At 53.2% G+C, this 24,808-nt stretch overlaps 1 long non-coding RNA gene across 1 annotated transcript in view; it reads right to left on the minus strand.

The window, feature by feature from the left end:
• Window positions 8,596-24,808, minus strand: part of LOC110256788 — a 29,854-nt gene continuing 13,641 nt past the window's right edge. The window contains exon 4 of the long non-coding RNA XR_002338776.1: window positions 8,596-9,736. This is a non-coding gene — a long non-coding RNA (uncharacterized LOC110256788). The remainder of the gene's footprint in view (window positions 9,737-24,808) is intronic.

A 24,808-nucleotide genomic window follows, 5' to 3' on the forward strand; every position in this document is an offset into this window, starting at 1 on the left:
ATGAGATGACAGTGACAGTAATTCCAGCATCATTTATCTTGAGCTGCAAGTGCATGCAACATCTCCCTTAACTCATATCTGTCTCGCAGCAGCCCAGTGAGGGAGGTATGATTCGTCCCATTTTACAGGCAAAGAAACTAAGGCTCAGGATGCCTCCATGACATCCTCTGAGCTGGCAAGTGACCCTGTCCACCCTGCCGAACCACCTTCCCTGGCTTCACATCTGTAGAATGAGAGTGGCAGTGACAGCTCTGTGGGTTTGTTTGGAGATGAAATGAGGCATCATGGCTGGGAAGGGGTTAGCCCTGCACCCAGCTCATGGTGGAGAACACGCACCCTTGTACATGAGCCAGGCCCTGAGAGGGAGGAGGGAGGCCTGGGTCTCCAGAAGCCTTACTTTCTAGCTGCAAGTTACATAAAGGCCCCAGGCCCTGGGGTAGGGGTGGGGCGCTGGAGCTGGAGGGTTCCATTCTCCGAGGACCAGGGCTCTGAGGGAAGGCAAGTCTCCTGTCTTCCATTTCCCTGGTGGGGAAATAGGCACCTGGCCTCAGGAACTAAGCTCTTTGGCCAGTTCCAGCCCATGGTTCTGGTGGGGGTGGGGGAGTGGGGGTGGAGGGACAGGAGGATGCAGCCCTGTGTCCACACAACCTGCCTTCCCATCAAAATCTTGAGAGCAGCACAGGGCAGAAATCTGTGCCTCCAGCCTGCTGGGGAGCTGGATGCCCTAAAATGAACCCAGGAGGAGAGGTGGCAATGGGAGAGTTGAATTAACTGGGCCTGGTAAGCGGCTATCCTGGTTCCCGGCGAGGTGAGAGTGTGCGAATGTCTGTGTACCTGACTGCAGAGTCACTCACCCCTGGGCTCCAAACCTCCACAGAGGCCCGAGGCTGCCGTCTTCCCTACTGCCAGGCCCCCTTGGTCAGACCTCTTCCTTCCAACCTGGACACTAGTCACCCCTCAGGAGCCCTGCACTGAGAACTACCTCCCCCAGCCAGGTCCCCTGGCTCAGCAGGTGGCCCCAACCCCCAACCTTGAGCCAGAGCCTGGCTGGAGGGTCCTCGCCAGTCAGGGTTCTGGCGATCAGGCTCAAGGTCACTCTCCAAAGGGCCCCTCCCTGCTGGAACAGTGCCATGGATGGGGCGGGGGGGTGTTTGGGGAATGTGGGGGACTCCATGCAGGGATGTCCTTTGAAAACCTCAAGGTAAAAATATATGTGAATGGAGCAAAGATAGACTTTTCAACAGAGCAGGAACAACAGGATATCCACATGCAAAAAAATGAATCTAGACAGACCTTATACCCTCCACAAAAATTAACACAGCATGGATCATAGACCTAAATGTAAAATGCAAAACTCCAAAACTCCTAAAAGATACCATAGGAGGAAATCTGGGTGACCTTGGGCATGGTGATGAGTTTTTAGATACTCTACTAAAGGCACTACCTGCGAAAGAAATAACTGATAAGTCGGACTTCATTAAAATTAAAAACTCGGGTCTATGAAAGACACTGTCAAGAGAATGAGAAGAAAAACCACAGACTGGGGGGGGGGGAATTATTTCCAAAAGACATATCTGATTTTCCAAAATATACGAATAACTCTCAAAACTCAGTAGTAAGAAAACAAATAACTTGATTTTAAAAAGAGTCAAAAGACCTGAGCAGACCCTCACCAAAGAAGATACACAAATGGCAAATAAACATATGAAAAGATCTTCCACATTATATGTCATCAGAGAATTGCAAATATATAAAACAGCAGTGAGGAGTTCCCATTGTGGCTCAGCAGTTGACGAATCTGACTAGCATCCATGAGGACGCAAGTTTGATCCCTGGCCTTGCTCAGTAGGTTAAAGATCCGGCATTGCTGTGAGCTGGGGTATAGGTCGCAGATGCAGCTCTGATCCTGCACTGCTATGGCTGTGGTGTAGGCTGGCAGCTACAGCTCTGACTGGACCCCTAGCCTGGGAACTTCCATATGCTGCGGGTGTGGCCCTAAAAAGCAAAAACAAACAAACAAACAGCAGTGAGGTATCAGTCCATACCTATTACAATGGCCTAAATGCTAGTGACAACACCAAATGCTGGTGAGGATATGGAGTCACAGGAGCTCTCATTCATTGCTGGTGGGAATGCAAAATGGTACGGCCACTTTGGAAGGCTACTCAGTAATTTCTTACAAAACTAAACATACTCTTACCCCATACCACCCAGCAATCGCAGCCCTGGGTATTTACACAAAGGGGTTGAAAATGTATGCTCATACAGAAATATGCACACAAATGTTTAGGACAGCTTTATTCATAATTGTCAAAACTGGGAAGCAACCAAGATGCCTTTGGTAAGTGAATGGATAAGTGAATTGTGGTACATTCAGCTTGGAGTATTATTCAGTGCTAAAAAGAAATCTACCAAAACATAAAAAGATATGGAAGAAACTTAAGTGCATATTTATAAGTGAAAGAAGTCAATCTGAAAAGAACACAGACTGTACGATTTCAACTACATGACATTCTAGAAAAAGCAAAACTAAGGAGACAGTAAAAGGATCAGTGGTTTGGGATTTGGGAGTGAGGGAGGGAGAGACAAACAAGCAGAGCACAGGATTTTTAGGGCAGTGAAAATATTCTGCATGACACCGTAATGGTGGATATGTCATTATACATTTGTCAAAACCCATAGCATGTACAACACGAAGAGTGAATTCTAATGTATATTTTGAACAGTTTGAGTGGTGATGTGCCTATGTAGGTTCATCTATTCTTTTTTTTTTTTTTTTTGTCTTTTTGTCTTTTCTAAGGCCGCACCCGCGGCATATGGAAGTTTCTAGGCTAGGGGTTGCATCAGAGCTGCAGATGCCAGCCTACACCACAGCCACGGCAACGCAGGATCTGAGCCGTGTCTGCAACCTACACCACAGCTCACGGCAACGCCAGATCCTTAACCCACTGAGCGAGGCCAGGGATTGAATCCCTAGTTGGATTCGTTAACCACTGAGCCACCACGGGAACTCCAGTTCATCTATTCTAACATATGTGCCACTCTGGTGAGGAATTTTGATAGTGGGGGAGGCTGGAGATGGGCAAGAGCTGTATGAAAAATCACTATAACTTCCACTCAGTTTTGCTATGAATGGAGAACTGCTCCAAAAAATAAAGTCTATTGAAAAAAAATTGCAGCACTATTTACAATAGCCAAGACATGGAAGCTACCTAAATGGCTATCAACAGTTGAATGGATAAAGAAGACATGGTACATATACATAATGGAATATGACTCAGCCATGAAAGAGGACAAAATAATGCCATTTGCAGCAACATGGATGGACCTAGAGATTATCATGCTAAGTGAAATAAGCCAGACAAAAATATCGTATGATATTCCTTACATGTGGAATCTAAATACACACACACATACACACACACACACACGAACCTGTTTCTAACAAAGAAAGAGACTCACAGACATAGAAAGCAAATTTATGGTTACCAAAGGGGGAAGGGGAATGGGAGGATAAATTAGGAGGTTGGAATTAACATATACACAGTATCATATGTAAAATAGATGACCAACAAGGACCTACTGTAATAGCCCAGGCAACTACACTCAGTATTTTGCAATAACCTATATGGGGAAAGATTCCAAAAAAGTGTATATATATATATATATATATATGAATTTCTGTGCTATACGCCTGAAACTAACATGCTATCCTAAATCAATTTCAATAAAAATAAAATTAAAAATATATATGAATGGCAAATACTTAAATTTGACCCCTGTTTTGATCTTAAATTCATGCAACATGACCCGGATCACATTCCTGCTGACTGGTCATTGGGACTCTGTTCTTACTGCTAAGTGTGACTGTTACTGTTATTAATGATGGCCATTGAGTATCAGTCAGGCAGGATATTAAGCACTCAACTTTGAGGATGAACCCCTGAGGTAGGAACCAGTAGCCCATTTTACAGACAGAACAACTGAGGCCCACAGAGGTGAGCTCACTTGCCCATCACACAGTGATGGTGAAGGAGCCAGGTTTTGGCCCCAAGTCCATCTGGAGGTTTTGGACCAAGGTCCATCTGGACCTTGAGTCTGAATAATGCCTCATGCTGTGTAAACGTTACAGTAACATTTCAGAAAGATTGCTATTACATTTTCTCATCCCTCTCTCATTTGTTTTCATTATTCCCGTTTGACGCATGGGAAGCTAGCCAGAGAGGCGAGGCACTATAATCGCCTTGGTTCCTTTGCAACCACACTGTTGTTTCTGGGGCCCTCCCCACTGCCTCTGGAGTCTCAGAGGCTCCATAGGAGTGAAGGAAAATGTCAAGAATATTACATGTATAATTGAGGAAAACCTGAGAAGAATCATTAAATCCACGATTTAATATTTCCCAAATGGTTCAGCGACATTTTGAGGATGTGTCAAACTCTTTGGCTTGTACACGCTGACCATACGGATGAAAAGTGAGTGTTCATACAGAGTCTGGCTGGAGATTGGGCTACACACCATCCATACCAGTGGCATGGATTTGAACCCAGAGAATGTCCCTCACCCTCACAAGGACCTTTCAAGGTTATTCTACAGATGAGGCTCGAGTGAGACATGACAGTCCAGGTGGGTTACATAAGCATACACAATTGCAATGTATAATGATCCAATTAAGCTGGATGCCAATTCATTTCCAGATATCAAGTTTCAGATGTTTTCTTCATGTAAAAGTTGACCTCAAAAATGTGTGCCTTCCTAGAACCCAGTTCTTGGTTACTAAGAACCAATAAAAGGATCCTTGGAGAAACGGCTGCTTCTAGGGCTTGGCCAAGAAAATACAAGATGACCCCAGAAAGTAAGATTGCGCTAAATACAACAATACAACACTCCAAAAACAAAGAGCCACAGTAGGCTTATATCTAAAAAACAAAAAAGCCCCTCAAAACAATAGGGGGACCATGTCCGGAGAATAGAAGAATCAAACTGCCAGAGCTCTAAATGGCCAAAGGTGGAATAATTTGAGCACAATGGCAAATAACAAAACTGTTGAATTCAAACATGTCAAGTAGCAGGGATGAGGGAAGTAGAAAAATCACCATCAGAACACCAAGGCAGGAATTGCTGCAGGCTCGATCCAGCCATGGATGCTAAAATTAGTGGCCGAAGCTTGAAGGAGAAACAGGGCATTTGCATCGCCTCCAAGTAGCTTCCCCCTCCCCAGGTTATTAAATTACGGTGGTGGTTTTAACATGTGTCCACAAATTCATTGGTGTTCAGGAGGCGAATCTCAATTCCTCTCTTCTTGAGTGAGGGCTGTACTTGGAGACCTGTTTCTAAGAATAGACTCTGGAGAGGGAAAAATAACACCGCAGAGGCGCGAGCCGGCAGACACCAGCTTAACCTACGATCAAGGGTAACGTCACTAGTGGGCAGTCCTGTCAAGGTCACGTGTCATGTAACCCTGATATAATGTGGTGAAAATCCAGTTTTTACCAATAGAAAAACGGGTGAAATTTGAAGTTAAGCAAGACGGCAACATTGTTAGCTTAAGAAAGAGCCGGGTGAAGGGTCGCAGGACCTCTCTGTGCTACCTAAAATTATTTTAAAATGAAATGTTTTTCAAAAACCGTGTGCCTTGCTCTGAATTTGAGATCCTCCAAATGTGGAATGTTAAAACATTGGCCTTAAATTAGGCTTTTTTGAAAGTAAAAATTCAACCTGTTGTTCCCTCTGCTATATATATATACACATATATCTACACACATATGCACACATACAGCTGTATCGTCACTAAAACGGGACCCCACCGCATGCATTGTTTTGCAGCCTGCTTTATAGTAATCCATCATGAGAGAGCCAAAAGACTTATCACAAATGCGTGCCATGGACTACAGTTGAAAGGGGTCTCCCAGACCTTCTGGACTCTTGCTTGTGCCCTGTGGAAGTTCTACAATCTTCTCCCCACACTCTCAATATTGCTCCCGCCCCGGGTCTCAGCACCCCAGAACATGGGATAAAAACCCAGGAGAAGCCATCCCAAGGTCTTTCAGCAAGAACTCGGAACCAGCAGCCAAGAGCCCTGGCTTCTCGTCCTGGTGCTGGGGTGAGTCACGCGCCCTCTCTGAGCCTGTCCCTTCACCTGTGAAATGCGGAGAAAATTCCTGGCTTTGCCTCTCTCCCAGGATCCCAGGAGCGCTTGTTCAAAGGAAGCCAGCTGCCCATGGAAAGTGTGGGTGAGCACTGTACTGGCTCTGCCTCTAAGCACCAGGGTTCAAACCCTAGTCAGCCCCTTCGTGCCTGAGCAACCTGGGGCAAGTGGTTAAACCTCCCCGGGCCTCAGTTTCCTCTCCTAAAAAGGGGACTGTTGCTGGTACCAACCTCACGGTGCCGCTGTAGGGAGTGAAGGACACTGAGAACGGTGCCTGGGACTGCGTCTCAGCTGGAGGCGGATGCAGTGATTGCTACTTGGGTGTTAACCAAACACATTTGGAATGAGCCTGGGGGCTTCCCAGCACAACTGCGCGGTACCCCCAGATACCACTGGTGGCACGCAGCCCTTCCTCTCCTCCTTGGAATCAGCCCAGTTGGCACACCCTGCAGCCTCCTAACTCTGATGGCCAGCTCCCAGATGGCCAGGGTCTCCTGGCCCAAGAACCAACTCCTGCGGGCATTGCAAAGCCACCAGCCTGGGACAGAGCCTTGGCCACCTAGAGAACACGCCTGTGCTGATGAGGGTTGGGGAGGGGGCTGAACCAGGGTGTGGGGGGGGATGGGGGTGACAGGCCATCCTCAAACCTCCTCTAGCCTCCCTGGAGATGTCACAGGCTTAGCAGGGGCTGCTTGACACATGTCGGATAAAATAAGAAAAAATAAATAACAATGTTTATAAGAAGATTAGCGAGAAGGCGGCAAAATTTCTCTAGGGAGCCTCCTTGGCTGCATCTCAGAGTGACAGCTCCCATTGCCTTATCGGAGACATAATGAGTTGCCAGGATTTGGGGTCATTAAAAATCCTCACTGGCTGGGTGCCCCCCTCCCCTTGCCTGTCGCCTTTGATGGTGGAGTCAGGGGGCCTGGTGGCAGCATGGGCCCCCTGCCCCCACTGCGCTGTCTGCCCATCGCTGTCCCCGTTCGTGGGGGGATGGAGGTGAGATGGTGGGGCCCAAGCTGGCGGAAGTAATGCAACACGACGGCCCAATTTGTGCCCGTGGCCCCTCGGGCAGAGGACCCGTCTCCCTGGTGCGGATTAGGCTCTGTTTTATCTCGGCTGCCTTTAGAGACAGATGGGGGGTGGTGGGGGTGCTCTGTGTAGATGCACGTACCTCCCGGCTCCAGGCTGCACTGTGGGAGGGAGCCCCGCTGGTCATCATACCCAATGCCTTGCCTCATACATGGGGAAACTGGGGAGGGGCAGAGGTCAGAGGTCACAGTGCATCAGTGGCAGAGCACACGATGAACCCAGGTCTCTGGACTCCCAGCCCAATGTTGGGTATGTTTAGTGGGTTACTATGTTTTTGCAGAGGGAACAGGAGGGGGAAGTGATGATAGGAACATACAGACGATTCAATTCAGCGAGAACAAATGTGTATTGATCTCCCACAACGTCTAAGTCACCGGGAGAGAGAGAGTGAGCTCAGAAACCAGGGAGGCACAGCCTTGGCCCCCAGGCCAGCAGAAGGGATGGTTGCAGAAGCCAGGGTTCACAGGCCAGCCTGTGTCACAGCCACACCCGTTCCAGACTTCCTGAGCCACCCTGCCATCCCTATCAGGGCTGCAGAGAAAGCACTCCTGCCTTTAATCACCTCCCTCTTTGTCAGGAAGCTTATCTCCAAGGAGCTCAAAGCACTTGTAGTGTATTGATTTTCTCAACCCCTCACTGATTCCACTTCCCTTGAGAGACGCGAAGCTTGGAAGAGGGAGGATTATCCTTGGGTTTCAGTTCAGGAAACTGAGGCTGGAGCAGCCATAAGCCCAGCCCACTCGTGATGCCACTGGCCCACGTGTTCCCTTTGTGCTCTGGGCAGATCCTGCCTTGTATTGGAGAGTGTGGCTTGGTGAGCAGAGCGAGGCTGGATCCCAGTCCCATAATCACCCCTTCATCTGAGCACCCTTGTACAGTACACAACCTGCCCAACTGTCTGTGGCAGACCTGCTAGCACGTCTAACTGCCTAGGATGATCCTGGGATCTCTCAGCTAGACCTCTGGCAAAATGGTAAAGCCAGGAAGGTCCTCCTTATTCTAAGAATGTGACTAACCTTTTCAAGCAACAGTTTTTTCAGCTGTAAACACAGTGGAATGAGAACTTGGGAAGTAGTTGGGCTGATTTGATGAAAAATTAGATGTTACTGTATTTTGTGAACTATGAAGTGCTGTGTAGTTTTTTTTTTGTCTTTTTGCCATTTCTTGGGCCACTCTCATGGCATATGGAGGGTCCCAGGCTAGGGGTCGAATCAGAGCTGTAGCCACCGGCCTGCGCCAGAGCCACAGCAACATGGGATCCAAGCCGCATCTGCAACCTCCACCAAAGCTTATGGCAATGCCAGATCCTTAACCCATGGAGCAAGGCCAGGGATTGAACCTGCAACCTCATGGTTCCTAGTCGGATTCGTTAACCACTGAGCCACGACGGGAACTCCGCTATGTAGATCTTAATTCTGGGTTTTCATAAGATGGCTTCATGGAGCCAGTCACCCACAGCCTCTTTCTCACTCCTGTACCTGCCGCACTCTGGCCTGTGCCTACCTACCAGGTCTCTCTCCAGAGCGATCCCAGCCTAGCCAGGGACTCACCTGTCAGCAGCCTGAGGTCGCCTTGTACATAGAATTCCCCCTGTCACCCCCTGCCTTGGAGCTCACGGGGGAAGGAAGAGAAATGGTCCCATTTCACAAGCAGGAAAGCCATGTCCCTTCAGGCCAGCCGTCTCCACCTCAAATCTGCTGCCCTCCCCCCTCAGCCTTTGCAGCTATAGCTTCTCAGCTGTTTCAGTGGGAAGGGACCTTAACTCAGAGGGGAGTCCTAGTCCCGTCCTTCCTTCCAGGGTCGGGTAACGAGAAGCACAGCAGAGGCGGGGGTGTGCCAGTCCTGCTGCAGAGCCCGGAGACCAAACACTGCTCTTTCTGCAGCTTCAGAAGCTCCTCATGCACAGCGGCCAGGGAGACGCAACTTTCCTCACTGGGAATCTGTCCACTTGAATGTCTTCTGGTCTAAATCCAGAGCCCCTGAGCTTCTCTCCCTACCTTAGTTCGGTCCTGAGCCACTGGGGGCCCAGGTCCCTCCCTGAGCCAGAAACCTAGGCAGTAAGTAGGGGGCAGACGTGGCACCTGGGGCTCAGAACAGGCAGGGTGGCTGGTTGCATCCCAGCTCCGGACTGGGGTCTCTATCAGCGCAGCGTGCTCATCACAGGCCCAGCCTGGGGGGCTAGTACCACATGGGCCCCAGGAGAGGCCGTGGCTTTCACAGGACTATAAATCCCAGGACTGACAGCTGGAGTTTCCTCACCGTAGTTCATGTCCCTGGGACTGCTGGTGACCTGGGACAGCTGACTGGGCCCTCAGCACTGGTGCCGGGCCTCTTGCTGTGGCTCTATCAGCCAGGAGGGGTTTCAGGGGCATGCTCACCAGTAATTAGAGCAGTTTGTACATAATTTACTTTTGAAAAATATGTAAGAGTCAATTCAAGCCTCCCTGGTAATGCTGCCTCTCTCGATTGCTCGCATCTCAGCATTGAAGCAGGAGACCCTGAGAAAAACGATAAGAAATCATAACTAGTGTTGACAGGGTACTTGCTATGTGCTGGGCACTACACTGAGTGCTCCGTCTGCAGGACTGCAGGACCTTTGCTGTTTCTCTAGCACCGAGGGCCAGGGACTACTGCTAACCCCTTGCTCAGATGGGAAAACTGAGGCTCAGAGGCAGTGCCCTTGTCCGTGCTTGTGCAGCTGGGTTTGAACACAGGCCTGTCCGACCTCAGGCCCTATCAGTTAGTGGATGGAGTCTAGCCCACACCAGGAACCATTCCCATGCCCCATGGGCAAGCGCTCTACAGGAAGGCATCCTGTGGGTCCGGAGAGTAGGGAGGGTGAGAGCTAAAGCCCAGCTCACCACGTGGTTCTCTGGTGTCAAGGCCAGGAGCCCTCCATGGAGGAGCCCCCTCTCCTCCCTGCAGCCTCTCCCTCTGAGAACCTTCCTTTACCGTCTCCTTCCCTCATCACCCCTCGTGACTCGATGAGTCACGTCCTGCACCATGGGGTTGCCACATCTGTGGCTTGCAAGAGGCCAGCTGACAAGTTCTGTTCTCCGGTTTGGGGATCCAGAGCTCATTAGCTTTACAAAGCAGCTGCCCGCATCCTGGCTGCTTCAGTCCGGAGGGGCAGGGCCTGGTCCTCACCACCTTCTCCCTCCCACCCCCACCAGGGCCTCAGAGCACTTTCTTCTCACAGTGTCCACGGGGAGCTGCTGGTTCTTTTTTTTTTTTTTTTGTCTTTTTGTCTTTTCAAGGCCGTACCCACAGCATGTGGAGGTTCCCAGGTTAGGGGTCTAATCGGAGCTGTTGCTACCAGCCTACACCATAGCCACAGTAACAGCAACAAGGGATCCGAGCCGCGTCTGCGACCTGCACCACAGCTCATGGCAACTCCGGATCCTTAACCCACTGAGCGAGGCCAGGGATCAAACCTGCAACCTCATGGTTCCTGGTCATATTCGTTTCTGCTGCACCAAGACGGGAACTCTGTTGATTCTGATCTCCATGGGGTAACAGAGGCTGCTCTCCCTGCAGGAGAGCCCAGGAAGGGCCCTGGCACCCATGTCTCTGCAGCCTAGGAAGGGGAGAGAGGACCCGGAGCTGAGAAGCATTTGCTGCTCCTCAGCAAGGCAACTCATTTCTTTAGGCAAATGGGCTGGGGAAGGAAGGACATGGCTGGACACTGGCAGTGATTAATTAGAAAGGAAATGAATGGTCTGTACAGACCACAGAGCGGGGTGAGGGGCAAGGAGCCAGGCGGGTGGCAATGATGGGGCAGAGGGTGGGCGCAGGGCAGGGTCAGCAGGACAAGGAGCCGAGCCCTGGGCAAGTACTGGCTATGCCTGCGATGACCCTTAGGAGGAGGAGGAGAGGGCAGGCTGCCTGGCTTCTGGGAGCCTACAGCTGGACTGGGGAATCAAACTGAGCCGGGGGCACCAAGGAGGGAGGTTGAAAAGAGAAGGCAGGAGACCACACAGGGAGCTAGGATGCTCAGATGTCTGGCTCCCCCAAGGCACGTGTCTGCCCAGCGGTCCCCCTTCCAGCATGTCTCCTCGCTACCTACCCGGGTCTCAGGCCACCTGCTGCTCCTCCAGGTCATTAAGCCCCTTCACATCTAACTAACCCTGCCCCACCCAACACTGTCAGATGAGTCTACCCCAGGTCTCAGTCCCTGGTGGCTAGAGCTGCTTACAAATTACATTAAAAGGATAGTGTACACAGGGCACGTCACAATGGAAGAAGAACATGGATAAAAGCCTCTTAGAACCATAGGGGTCTGCTGGGCAGAAGGATGCCTTGGTTGCCTGAAGTCCCTGCAAGAGGTGAAATGATGCTCTGACCCTGCTTGGGTCCATGTCACAAAATGCCAGAGCATAGCGATTGAGGTTAATGCCTCAGATGTAGACCAAGGGCCAGAGAAGGACTGTGACTTGTCCCCGGGCACACACATGCGTGGTAGAGATGGGGACAGGTTAGTCCTGATTCCTGCAGGGATCTTCACATAATCTCTTAGACTGTCACCTTCAGGCGACAGCCGATGGAATTCTCAGCCCTTTCCCCCTTAGGTCCGCCTATCCTCCACCCCCAGCAGGTTCTCCGTGGGGCCTGCTTATTGCTTCTGTTCAGTGGGTGTTCACCCAGGGTGCCCCTTACAGGAGGCTCCTTGACTCCACCTCAAATTTCCAACTCTCCTCCTGGCCCCCAGCGGCGAGGGGTTTCTCCTCCAGCTCTTTGTGGCATGCTGGCCCTTGCAGGGTTAAATCCAGCAGCTCCTCCCTCCCTCCCCACTAATGACACGCTTCTCTCCACGTGATGGCACGATGGCTAAGAATAGAGTTTGCCACTCTTGGGCTCTGCTCGGAAAAGCTGCCACAACCCAAGGGTTTTCTGCTTCTGCTGGGCCTTGGGGCTCCAGGCCTGGGGCCCTGGGGCCTCTTCCTGAGCTCCACCAGGCTGGGTGGCTGAGGGCTAGCACCTCACTAGCCCTTTTCTGGCCCAAATGGAGGGCAAGAGGAGGAGCCAAGGGGAACTTGCTCCTGCAGAAAAGCCTGTGACTCAGGCTCCGTTTCAGAGACACTGTGGAGGAGGCCCCCTCTGCATGTGCCAGGCCTGTCTGATACCCCTGTGCCTCAGACTTTCAGCATTTCACAGCAGGGTGATGGAGACAGACAGGGAAAGCGGCTTGCCTGGAGGTCCTACAGCTGCTAGGAGCCAGGATTTGACCCCACGGCCTCTTCCGGTCCCGGATGCAACATCCCCAGGATGACACAGATCTCTCATCCCCACTTTCCCCCACAGTCTTCTTACTGCCTTTCCCATCCCAGCCCCAGCCTTTGACTCCCTCTAATGAAGGACAGCTTTGATTGACATCCAGAGCAAAGCTAGATAGCATGAGATGATGATCATGAAGATGGTGGCGGTGTGTGTTAAAGGCAGTTAGGAGCACGTATTCTAGTGACAGGCTGATGGGGTTTGAATCCTGGCTCCACCACTTGTGGCTGTGTGATCTTGGGCTAATTATTTTAACCACTCAGTATAGTCATGTGTGAAGTGGAAGCATTGTAGGTGGCCAGGATTTAAAGTGTTATCATCCTTGAGATGCTCAGAATATGGTGAGGGCCCCATAACCCTTTATTATTGCAAGCCTGGCAGGAGGAAGGCACCTAGTGTAAAGTCCCTGTGTGGTTGTGGTGTGCAGAGAGGGTCCCTTGCCATGAGCAAAAAAGCCTCCTTCTCTGGGCTTCGGATACCGGGGCGGTACCAGCCTGCCGTGTATATGTGTGTGCATGTACCTGTGCACGTGTGCATGTGTGCGCACCTGTAAGCAGGTTGCACAGGTAAACTCCTTGAATGAGAAGGGATCCACAAGTCACATCCTGTCCCTGTCCCCCTCCCCACCCCCGCCATGTCTCTAACCTATGTTCTCTTAGGTCTTGCTCGCTTGCCTCCTGTGACAAGGAATGTGTTTCTCCAAAGGGAGCCTGTCGCCTGGTGAGAGGTTCTGACTATGAGAAGAGCTTCTCTATGCCTTCCCCTTCTCCTTGCACCTGGGAGGCCCCCAGGCATACCAGCTTTCTGGAAAGAAGGGGGTGGTTTTGCGGCAGCTCCTTCCCTCTCCAAGGAACCCGCCCTGGGTCACCTCCCTCACTGCGCTGTCCCCCTCCTCTGTGTCCCCTCCATTCGCAACATTGCTGTGTATCATCAGGTCTCTCATCATATGGGTCCTGTTTCCCTAGCTAGACACAGCTTGGTCTGAATGAGACGACAGAGAGTGAAAGTGCTTAGAACTGTGCCCAGCCCGTGGAAAGTCAGCCATCACCATCAGAGATGCTGTTATCATTACCGTGCTCTCCATTGCCCTCACCACCGACCATGGTCTCACCCAGGACATAAGCAAACCCACCACAGGGGCTTATATCCTCTCCCCTCCTCCTGCCAGGCAAGCAGTAACAGAGCAAAGCGTTATGGAGCCCTTGGCATGTGTCAGGTGCCATTCTAAGCATTTTAAGTGTGATAACCCCATTAATCCTTGCAAACTACAATGCTTTCATTCTACAGATGAGCAAACTGAGGCACAGAGCTGTAAAACAGCTCACCTAGGGTTGGATGGCTATAAGTAGCAGAGCCAGGATTTAAACTTCATCAGGCTGACACTAGAATCGGCCCTCCCAACTGCCTGTGTCCCCACTACAGGACACAGGGAGAAAGGTTTGACCTTTGGGGGGTCCACTTGTGAGCAAGACAGAGGTGCATCCTTGGGACATGTTATCTGATACTGAGCCTCCCAGAGCTGCTGGACCAAGAGTTCAGTGGCCATCGGCTCATCCCTCTGCCCCTACCCCTGGTAGAAGTGCTTGAAGTTCAAAGTGAGACTTGCGAACAAGGTGATCTTGTCATTCTCCGACTTCCTGGGGCAGGATGAGCGGGAGGGGGGAGCTGATGAGTGGGAACCTCATAGCAAGGGAGATTCAGCCGTTCCCCGGGAAAGCATAAGCAGCCCGGCTCTGGAAACCTGTCCTCCCGTCAGAGTGACAACACGCAGAGCGCCTGCAGCCACGGCTCTGCGGGCCACCCGTCCGTCCGGAACACACGCACACACGCACGTGCACACGATATTAAAGTCATATTTTTGGTTGCTGGGAAGGCACGGTTGTCACTTCCTCTGCCCTAGGCAACCCGCTGGCCCAGCTCCCCTTTTACTTCCCCGCCCCACCGTGCGCGCCATCCGTTTGTATTTATATAGATAAATCGGCCGGGCTAATTAAAGTTCTCTTGCTGGAGAGTGAGGGAATTAATAAAAGAACTTGGAATGGAGCCGACCAAAAGCTGGGCGCTGTGAGCCAGAGCCAGAACCCACAGCAGCAAAGGAGGCCAGAGGGTCCGGCCAATCTCTCTCCCTGTCCAGCAGGCAGGGCCACGTGAGCCCACCCTCACCCTCTTCCAGGGGAGGTTCTGGGGCCCCAGGAACGAGGGCTCTGGCAGAAGCCTCCTCGCTGTGCACTTTATGCTATGACACCACATGGGCGCCTTCATTTGCCCTCAGGGTATGTGGCTGCGTCTCGGGCGTCTTGAGGCAGGAGGGAAACAGTTGAGATAGTCGCTGGCTATCTGGGCTCAAAGGCTGGCTCTACCACTTAGAGCTGGGCAAACTTGGGTGAGTGACTTTACAGCTCTGTGCCTCAGTTTACTGATCTCTAAAATGGGAGCATCATAGGTTTTGCGCATCAAGAGGGTTATCACACCGAACTTGCATAGAGTAGAACTTGGCCCACGGTGAGGGCCCCCTAACTACTTATTATTGCCTGTCTGGCAGAATGAGGGCATTGGATGTATGGTCCCTGGGGGTGTGATGTGCAGAGAGGGGGGCTTGCTGTGAGCAAAGAAGCCTCCTTCCTGGATACCTGGGCAGTACCAGCCTATAGGGGACCCAGTTGGGCTTCTACCCACCACACACTCCAGACTGGAGATTGGGGGGCTACCTCATTTAGGATTCCTGATCTGAGCCTCCAGGACGGGCTGCTCCCTCTTGTTAAGACGTGGCTGCCCCAATCCCTGCCTGAGGCGGGAGGACTCCCTGGGAGATAAGTTCTAACTGAGCCCTGCAGCTGGGACTTGGGGATGCTGCAGCTGCCCAGGACAGAGCTGGCCTGGGGCTATTGCCCCTGTCCTATCTCCCAGCCTCCTTGCCACCACTCTGGCCTCAAAGACCTCTAGAATCTCCACTGCCCTAGGGCTGAGCTCAGAGAATAAGCCCCCAACTCTTCCTGGAGGCGAAGGCAGCCCCAGAATCGCATCTCTCAAAACCCCTCTTTCCAGTTCCTAAGCCTCTGTCTGTAGAAGGCAGGGAGCCTGTGGGGCCAGAGAGCGGCATGGTCTCCACTCTGTCACCAATGGGCAATGTGACCTGGGCCAAGTCTAGCCCTGTCCACATGGGCTGGACTCCTGTCCGTGTGCAACTTTCTAGCTCAGGCCTCAGGATTCCAAACATGGCCCCCAAGGAGCAAAGAGGGATGAGCCCGCATCACAGGCTGGGATCTATTCGCCCAGAGTAGCCAATGGTTCCAGGAATATTTGGCTGTGTGAGGTCTTGGACTTGAGCTCAGATTTCTCTTCAAGTCCCCAGGGGCTCCTCAGGCCCAGAGAGGAGAATGATGGCCTGGGCTGGCAGCTGGCCCCTTCCACCAGCGCCTAGGCCCCAGAGGCCCAAACTTCCTAAGGCCCCCTCCTCTGTCCGGCAGGTCTCAGCTCAAATGTCCCCTTCTTAGAGCAAGGGGTCAGAAGTAGCCCCACCCCCACCAATCTCTCATGCCATTCACTTTTTACTTTGTCTCATCTTTATCTAAAACTTCTTCTCTATTTGGTTACAAGTTTGTGGTCTGTGTCTTCCAACTAGAAAGAAAGCACCTCGACTTTTCATGGCCTAGCTCCAGCACCTGGCCCCCTCCGAATATTTTTTAGATGCGTGAGTCAGTGACTGAGTGAATGGAGATCTGGATGAACCCCTGGGGAGACGGTCACCAAGGCAGGCCACGGAGGGAAGGTCAGGCCAGCTGGGCTGAGGCACCCAGAGGAAACAGCTGGGCCTGTGGGAGCCAGAGGTCCAGAGGCTGGCGCCTCCTGATTGCTGGCCTGTGCGGGCCACGGTCTTGTCCCCTGAGCCCTAAGTGAATAGAGGAGCAGAGGGAGGGCAGTCCGAGGAGGAAGGATGAGCCAGATGTAACTGAGGGACAATGAGAAAGGAGGGCCACAGGAAGAGACAGAGAGGGAGAGGAAAAGCCCTAACAATACGCAGGCCCATCACTCACTGGCAGGACAGTCCCTGTCCAGGTGTCTCTCCGGGGCAGGCTCATCCTTCCCATTATCTCTCAGCACAGAGACGCCAGGAAAGCACCTCCCAGCCAGCCTGGGCCCTCCACCCTGGAAACCTCAGGGCCGGTGGAGTCACCAGGTCCTCCCATCATTGTGCCGGGCCGGAAGCTGAGGCCCAGAGAGGGCCAGGGACTTGCCCAGGGTTACGGGGCAGAAGTGGCCAGACCCCAGGTTTCCTGGCTCCCTGAGCAAGGCTCTTCCCATGCCCCAGCCCACTGCACACATCAACACCCCACCACCCCTGCTCACCATCAGCCCCAGCACAACCCTGCTCGGGCGTCAGACACCTATTTCTAGGCAGCACTTGCTGTCCAGGGCCTGGTGTCTGAGCGTCAAAGCCTAAAAATAAAAAGACAGATTGTCCACTTTAGCTGTAATTACCGCCTAAAAAGACCCAGTGGGGAGAAAGAAGGAATAAAGGGAAAAAAATCTCAGGGCTGAGCATCCATCACAGGCAGACAGGCAGAGGGAGGGAGGGTCTCTGGGCACATCGGCGGGGCTGTCGGGCCTCCTGCTCCCCAGCCCTTCTTCTCAGCTCACTGAGCCAGCCATCATCCTCAGCCCTTTCAGACATGGTAGAGACAGGGTGGCCCACTGGGGGCGGGGTGGTCCTGGGCCTGTTCAGCTGCTCCCAGCTGTGTAACCTTCACCAAACAATAGTTCTCTATGGGGACTCAGTTTTCTCACAGATGCAATGGTGTCTTTCATTCACTCAACAAATATGGATTGAGTGCCTCCTATGTGCTGGAGATATAACGGGAGGCAAACCCATTCTCGTGGACTGTATGTCTGTCATGTGGGAAATAGGGTTGTATCCTGGGGGACGGGAAGTTCCTTTAGACTGAGGCCAGCGAAGGCCTGAAGACCTGGGCAGAGCACTCCTGGTTGAGGAGAAGCCTGAGTAGAAGTGAGCAGACCTGTTCAGGGGACACAGGAGGTCCCCTGTGTCTGGAGCCCATGAGCAGTGGTGTGCGGGGTGAGGGGGCCAGTTAGCAGAGGCAGACCATGGCCAGATCCAGGGGAGCCCACCAGCCCCTGATGAGGAGTTTGAATTTGGTTCTAGACGCAGTGAGAAGCCAGAGGAGGGTGTTCAGGATGGCGTGACATACCATGACTCAAGTCTCACAAAGGTAAGTCGGGCCACATGTGAGCAGATGGTAGAGGAGGGACCGGGAGCAGGTTCTCCCAACAGTCAAGAGGGGAGGTGACAATGGCCTGGCCAGGGATGAAGGCAGTGATGATGGAGATAAGATGCTGGGTTTGGGGACAAAGTCAAGAGATAAGCCGGGATGACAGGATGCAGCGGGAGGAAGATGGAGGTATTGCTCATAATGCCCAGGTGTTGGGGAGTAGGTGATGGTGCCATTTGCCAAGAGGGGCAGCCTCAGATTTTGGGTAGTGATGGGTACACTGAGTTGATCTGATCACATAGAATTTATACCCACATGAACGCACCAGAGTAGTTATTATGGAAACAAATGTGGAGCTAAGTGGTGTGGCCAGGCTGCAGGTAGAAACATGGAAGCCATCAGCAAGGGGTTGATCTTTAAGACCACGGCCCCGAGTGAAGTGATCTAGAAAGGAGCATGGCTAGAAAAGAGGGTCTCAGACGGAGGCTGGGGCTCCCTGACTGACAGGCAGAGGCTGGGTAGGGGAGGAGTCCTGGCAGGGGGCCGAGGAGGCAGCAAGCTAGGAGGGAACCAGGCGGGGCCAAGGGAAGAGACTGGCCCAACTGGACCAGGTGCTGACGGACATGCAGGAAGATGGAGGACAACAATGGGACCACTGGCTGTGTCATGCAGAGTCACTAGGGATCTTGACAAGAGGCAACGCCCCATGGCAGCGGAGAGGAGAGGATAGAATGGGGGCAGTGGAGACAGCTGGAGAGAAAACTGTGACAGGCTCTGCTATTCAGATGCTGGAGGGGGCCGCAGGTCAAGGGGGGGACTAGCGCACATGTGAATGATTCCATCATGAGAGAGACCCGTGGTGCTGGAGTGAGGCAGGATTGGAGGCTGTGAGGGGTCCGGGAAGGCATCAGCGGGGAAGCACTGTGGCCGGCAGAGGCAGCGAGCAGATCCTTCTTGGGCTGATGCAGAGCTACACGGCACCGACTGTGGAGCGGCCCAGGGCTGTGGTGGCGGACAGGGGACTGAGGGTGGGCACACGGGATCCAGGTCTCCCTGCTGGGACTCCATCCCAGAGGCCACAGGGCACAGGGCTGCTCCTCCAGGCCAGGTATGGGGGTAAACAGGAAAGGCAGAGTCTAGGGGGGGACCCACGGTTGCCAGAGCCACAGGCAGACAAGACACTGAGGCTTGCCCAGGGCCTGACCCTGCTGACAAATTCTAGAAACTACAACCTTGGAAGGCAGTCAAATACCAATAACAAAACAAGTCCCTCTTCAAGCCCCGGGGCATTTGAGATTTTTATCTTTGTGGTTTCTGTCCTTTGATTTTCATTAAAAATAAACAGGGTTCAATGAGAGTGTTCAAGGCAGTAGGGAGTCTCCCTCTCTGGGCCTCAATTTCCTCATCTGTAAAATGGACCTATTAAATCTCCTGGCCTGCCTTCTCCCCAGGGCTGCTGAAAGGGTCAGATGGCAAAAGATGCAAGAAGGCAGACGGTGAGTCAAAGTGTGGGGCACGGGGACACTTGACTCCCCTCTTGAGGGCACATCTAGTTCAGAACCACAGAACCACAGTGACTATGGGGTGAATGCAGGTCACTGAGTGTTCCTCTTCCTTGGCTTCCCTGCCTGTGCACTGGGGACAGTACCCATCTCTATTTCCCCAGATGCAGCAGCAACAAGAGGAGGTTAGCAAGGGGCTGACAGGTTCTCTCTACATTCTGAGCATGAGTGGTTCTCCCTGGAGTTGAGCAAGTGGGGCCTGGGCTCCGAGAAAGAGAAACACTCTTGCTGTGATCCCAGCCCAACTGCACCAAGACTGCACACCTGCCATACCTTCCCCAGCCAAGAAGCCCCCTTCTGGCGGGTGCAGCTGAGGACAAGGCAGGGCCCTCTCTCTGAACTGGTGCCCCTCTCTCCATATGCCCACTGCTCCACCCAGTGATGGATGGGCTGGGTATGCAGTGTTAGCAGGTCATGTTCCTGGAGCCACCTGTCAGCCCAGGCTCAGGCCCACTCTCATGGAAACCTGTTCCTTAGGGCTGTCCGCCTCCTGGGCCCCCTCCTCAGTGATGCCAGCCCTGCCCCTGTCACAGGGTAGCCCTTCCCTGGACAGCCATGAGGCTCTGAGAGCCCCAAGTACCCTCAGAGGTTATCGAGCCCCACCCCTGGCATGTCTGGCGGAGAACCCCAGGTCCAGAATGTTCATTATGGGGCTGGCCTGGGTTTTCCGTCAGGGTTTTTCCCTGCTCTTTTCCTGCTGCCTCGGCAAGTCCAGCCCTGTGTGTCATGTTCCGGCAGCCATGGCTGCTGTTGCTTAGACAAGTATTCCCCATGTCACCCACTGAATAAATGGGTGACAATGAAAGCAAAGGGGACCATGGCACAATTGCCAGGACACCTGGGAGCTAAGTACCCTCTGTCTCTGCACAGGCTGTCTCATTGGACCTTCACAGTGTCCTGTGAGCAAGGCCTGTTATTAGCCCCATCCTAGAGACGAGGGAATTGAGGCTCTGGGAGATTATGTCATTTGGCCGAGACCACACGGTAAGTGATGCCAGCAGGATTCCAGCCCACATCTGCTGGACCCCATGAACAGCCCTTCACGTGGCTGGGCCACTGGGGAGCCTGGACGTGGGGTCACAGCTCCTGCTGGTCCTCCTCTTCTTCCTTGATAACCGCTTCTTAAAAGCTCCTGCTCTGTGCCAGGCCTAACACCAGCTCCTGAGATACAAAGATGAATAAACCAGTTCCAAGTCTCGAGGGGCAGAAGAGTCCCTGGGACGAGGCCAGAGAGGCAGGGTTTTGGCTATAAAAACTTGTGGTTAACCTTTAACATGTCGCTTCATCTGTCCCTCCCCTCCCCCATCTGTGAAATGGGCCTCAGAACCTTGGGCTAATGAGCTAATGGCCTGGACGGCTCTGGGAAGCGTGTTAAGTGCTCTACATGCGTGGCCCCATTAAAGCCATTATCTGCCAGTAGGGCATCACTCAGCAAGTGGACTCAAGTGACCACAGACGAGCCCTCCACCTCCAGGAGCTGGTGGAGAGGGCACTCCCCTTTTAGAGCAGCTCTCACCTTGGGGCAGCCTCCCAGACACATCTCAGGTAAACCTCCCCAAGCCCTAGGCCCAGCTCCAGCAAGCCCACAGGGAGGGTGTCGGGTCTCTGCTCAGGCCACCATCCTGGCTTTTCACTAATGCCCTCTAATGGGCCCATTTAGCAGCCCTGTCTGGCTGTCTCCGCAGCAGCTAATTGCTAGTCCTCCTCCGGCCCTGCTCAGGCCTCTGCAATCAGCTAGCATTAACTGCTGTGGGGAACTCTGCGATTCCACAGAGCTTCCAGGCACTCAGCCAGGGACAGGCTTCTCCCAGCCCCCAGGTCCCACGTTCTCGTTGCTGTTTCCAGGAGCCCCTGAAGTGTCCTCCATGGAGCAAGATCAAGAAGCAGGAAGGAAAGCAAGACAGGGGATGGAGGCCATAGGCTCAAGGCACCCCGGCAGGCCAGGGTCGGAGGAGAAGCCTCAGTGGCCCTGCACGAGCATGACATTCAGGCCTGTCCTACTGCAAGGTCTCCCCAGTGCAGGCTCTGGGACAAAGATCTGGGAACAAGTGGTTTGTTTAGGATACAACCCCAGGAAGAACCACCTGAAAGGATGAGGGGTGGGGGTAGGAGGGGGTGGGGAGTGCCATGAAAAAGTGGGTGAAGGAGCAGGTCATTGCTCTGGCAACTGGGGCTGTCCTGCAGGGGACTTTGGAGACAGACAGTGTGGAATAGACTTGGAATTTTCTCACAAGGGAGGGAGGGGGACTGGATGTTTATCCCAGGGCCACCTGAGGCTGCTGGGGGCACTGGTGAGGCAGAACACTGTCAAGAGACATGGGGTCAGCAGCATGGGGGCCTGACCCCTGGCACCTCCAGGGAGGCAGCAGGCAGGTATGGACAGCTCTGCTATGGGCCCCCAAACAACTATCTGCAAACCGACTCGGCATCACCTGCTTATAGGAGACAAGTGAACTAAGGCCACCAGCCCTCCTTTCCAGCTGCAATGAGAGAATCTTAGCACCCAATCCAGGGAGATGCTGGTATAGCCGAGCACCGGGCTCACTCATCCCCGGTCTTCCTTCGTGCTGATTCCTCTGCTGGCTATGTCCTCCCTGTGCTCCTCCCCTGGGGAATTCATGGCAGCCCTGGGCCCAGTTCTATCCTGTGTCCTCCCTGGGCCAGTGAGAAGACTCATGGACCCCTTGGTGTCAGAGGGGCTGAGGTTCCCTCTGGTGGGGGAGACAGTGGCACGGGCACTGCTCCCTACCCCAGTTAGGACCAACCCCAGGGCCCATCCTGCATTAAGAATAATGTCTTGGTCACGGCCTGACCCAGGCAGAGGGCTCACCAGAGTTCTGGCCTGACTGCATGGATGGCCAAGACTTCTCATATCCCTTCTTTCTGCTCACCCCAAGATTTTGGGCCAACCCCCCTCTTCTCTCTCTCGCTCACCCTCTTCAGTGGTAAGGTCATCAATTGCCAACACCACCATATCCATCATGAGGATGATGCCTTTTAAGCCTCCCTCTGCAGCTCTGGCCTCTCTCTTCAGCTTCAGATCCCATAGTTTTTTTTTGGGGGGGCGGTGCAGGCAGGCACCTCTACCCGGAGGTTCCTCAGGAACTCAAATGCCATTGGTCCCAAAGTGACCACTGCTTCTCCGCCTCTGAAGTACACTAACTTCCTGCACCATCCACCTGGTACCCAAAGCAGAGCCCTAGGGGTCAACCTTGACTTTCCCATCTGCTTTCCAGCTAAGCAAGCAGGAAGTGCACATATCACCTGCTAAACATCCATCTTCCCTTGTCACCTCCATGACCACATCCCTTGTGCATGTCCTCGTCATCTTTACTCAGGGAATGCCATCCAGCCCCAGCCTTGCCACTGCTCCCACTCTCTTCCAATCCATGGGTCACACCAGAGCTAGAGATTTTTCCCAAACATCAGCCCAGTTATGTCCCCTTCTTATGAAAACCCTTCAATGACATCCAGTGACCAGGGATGAAGTTTATGGTTCTTGCTATGGCCTTTAAATTGCTGTAGCTTCCTCCTCACCATCTCCTGTTTCTAACTCAAAGCTCCAAACATACAGGGCACCTTTATTTTCTCTGAATGGGCTATGCTTCCCCTCACCTATGGGCCTTTGCACATGCGGTTCCTTTCCTTTGAATGCATGGCCATCAGGGCTTCCTAACAAGCCCAGATTCTTTTTTTGTATTATTATTTTTAGGGCCGCACCCACGGCATATGGAGGTTCCCAGGCTAAGAGTCAAATCGGAGCTACGGCTGCCAGCCTACGCCAGAGCTACAGCCACAGCCACACAGGATCTAAGCCACATCTGCGACCTACACCACAGCGTATGGCAATGCTGGATACCCAACCCACTGAGCAAGGCCAGGGATCGAACCCATATCCTCATGGATACTAGTCGGATTTGTTTCCGCTGTGCCACAGTAGGAACTCCCAAGTCTAGATTCTAATGTACAGACTTGAGTACACAAATATATGCGGAACAGACATTAAGAAATGGTTATGGTCTCGTATAAGATGGGCAATGGCGACTCAGAAATCAACTTGTCCAAGTTTGCGCAACTGGTAAGGGCGGGGCCAGGATCTGCCCCATTGACATCCCTGTTGGTCTGATTCTAGAGCTTGGCTTTTTTTTTTTTGGTCTTTTTGCTTTTTAGGGCCGCACCTACGGCATATGGAGGTTCCCAGGCTAGGGGCTGAATGGGAGCTGTAGCCGCTGGCCTAACGCCACAGTGACTCAGGTTCTGAGGCGCGTCTGTGACCAAACCACTGCTCATGGCAATGCCGGATCCTTAACCCACTGAGCAATGCCAGGGATCGAACCTGTAATCTCATGGTTCCTAGTCAGATTCAGTTTCCGCTGCGCCAGGACGGGAACTCCTAGAGCTTGGCTTCTTAACGACTGGATGGGCTTCCTCTTTTATGCTCTCACTGGATGTGCACTCATTCATTATGTAACCCTTTTGGGGGTGCTTGTGAGAATTCAGTGAGGTGATCCAGGACCTCTGGCATCATGTCGGCACACAGTAGGGCCTAGTTCAGGGCAGCTTTGATGAGCAGCATCTTCCTGGTTCAGGCCACCTGCCCAGCCAGCCAGGGAAACACAGCTACCAGTCGCTGGCCTCTCCTCTAAAGCCTGGCAGGGTCCTTCCATCCCAGCAGCTGGATGGATCTGGGTGGATCTGACTGTCACATGGCCTCACATGAGGATGGCAGAACTGTCCCGGGCGCCTCACAGAGAGGGGCACAGGGGCTGGGGAGGGCAGGCCCCACAAGGAGAGGCTCTGCCTTCCGCCACCGGTCACACACACACACACAAGAGCACGTGGTGCAGCACAGGGGAGAAACGCAGGGCCTCTTCCTGTGTTGCGCTGATGTGTCTGAGAGTGACAGTCCTGGGGCTGCCACTGATGCAGCCTGACAACCCCTTCACTTCTGGGGCCCTGGGAGTGAGGGTGTGGAGCATGTGAGGGCTCACCAGCTCTCGGAAGCCCCCCTGAGAAGGAAGATGGCTTGAGTGTTGGCTGAGAGGGGAGCCTGGGATGGGCCAAGGTCAGCTGCTCCCTCATACCATCCACCTCCATTCACCTGGGGTGGCTGCTGTGCCAGCCCTTGGGCTCAGGACTGGCATCTGAGCAAGGCTGAAGAGGCTTGAGGTCACTTGCTCCACACCCGCCTCCACCCTGACCTGCTGCAGCAGCAGAGAGAGGCAAGAGATTGGCCTGGGTCATCCTGCAAGGTCATGGTTAGCCCAGGCCTTCAGCCTCCATGGTTAGCCCAGGCCAGGGAGGGGGTGGTAGCCAGGCTAGCCCTACCCCAGGGATTCCCTTGAGCCATCCACTTTCCACTGTGCTGGTGACATCAGGCCAGGATCGCCCAACCTGAAGAACCCATGCGGCAGAGCCAGGCTCCAACTAGCCCAGGCCCTGTGGTCAAGAAGCAGACACGGCCCCTAACACCCCCCAGGGCCACCTCTTCAGGGCTTACTGGACG

Source organism: Sus scrofa, chromosome 14, assembly GCF_000003025.6.
Source record: "Sus scrofa isolate TJ Tabasco breed Duroc chromosome 14, Sscrofa11.1, whole genome shotgun sequence".
Taxonomy (NCBI): Eukaryota; Metazoa; Chordata; class Mammalia; order Artiodactyla; family Suidae; genus Sus; species Sus scrofa.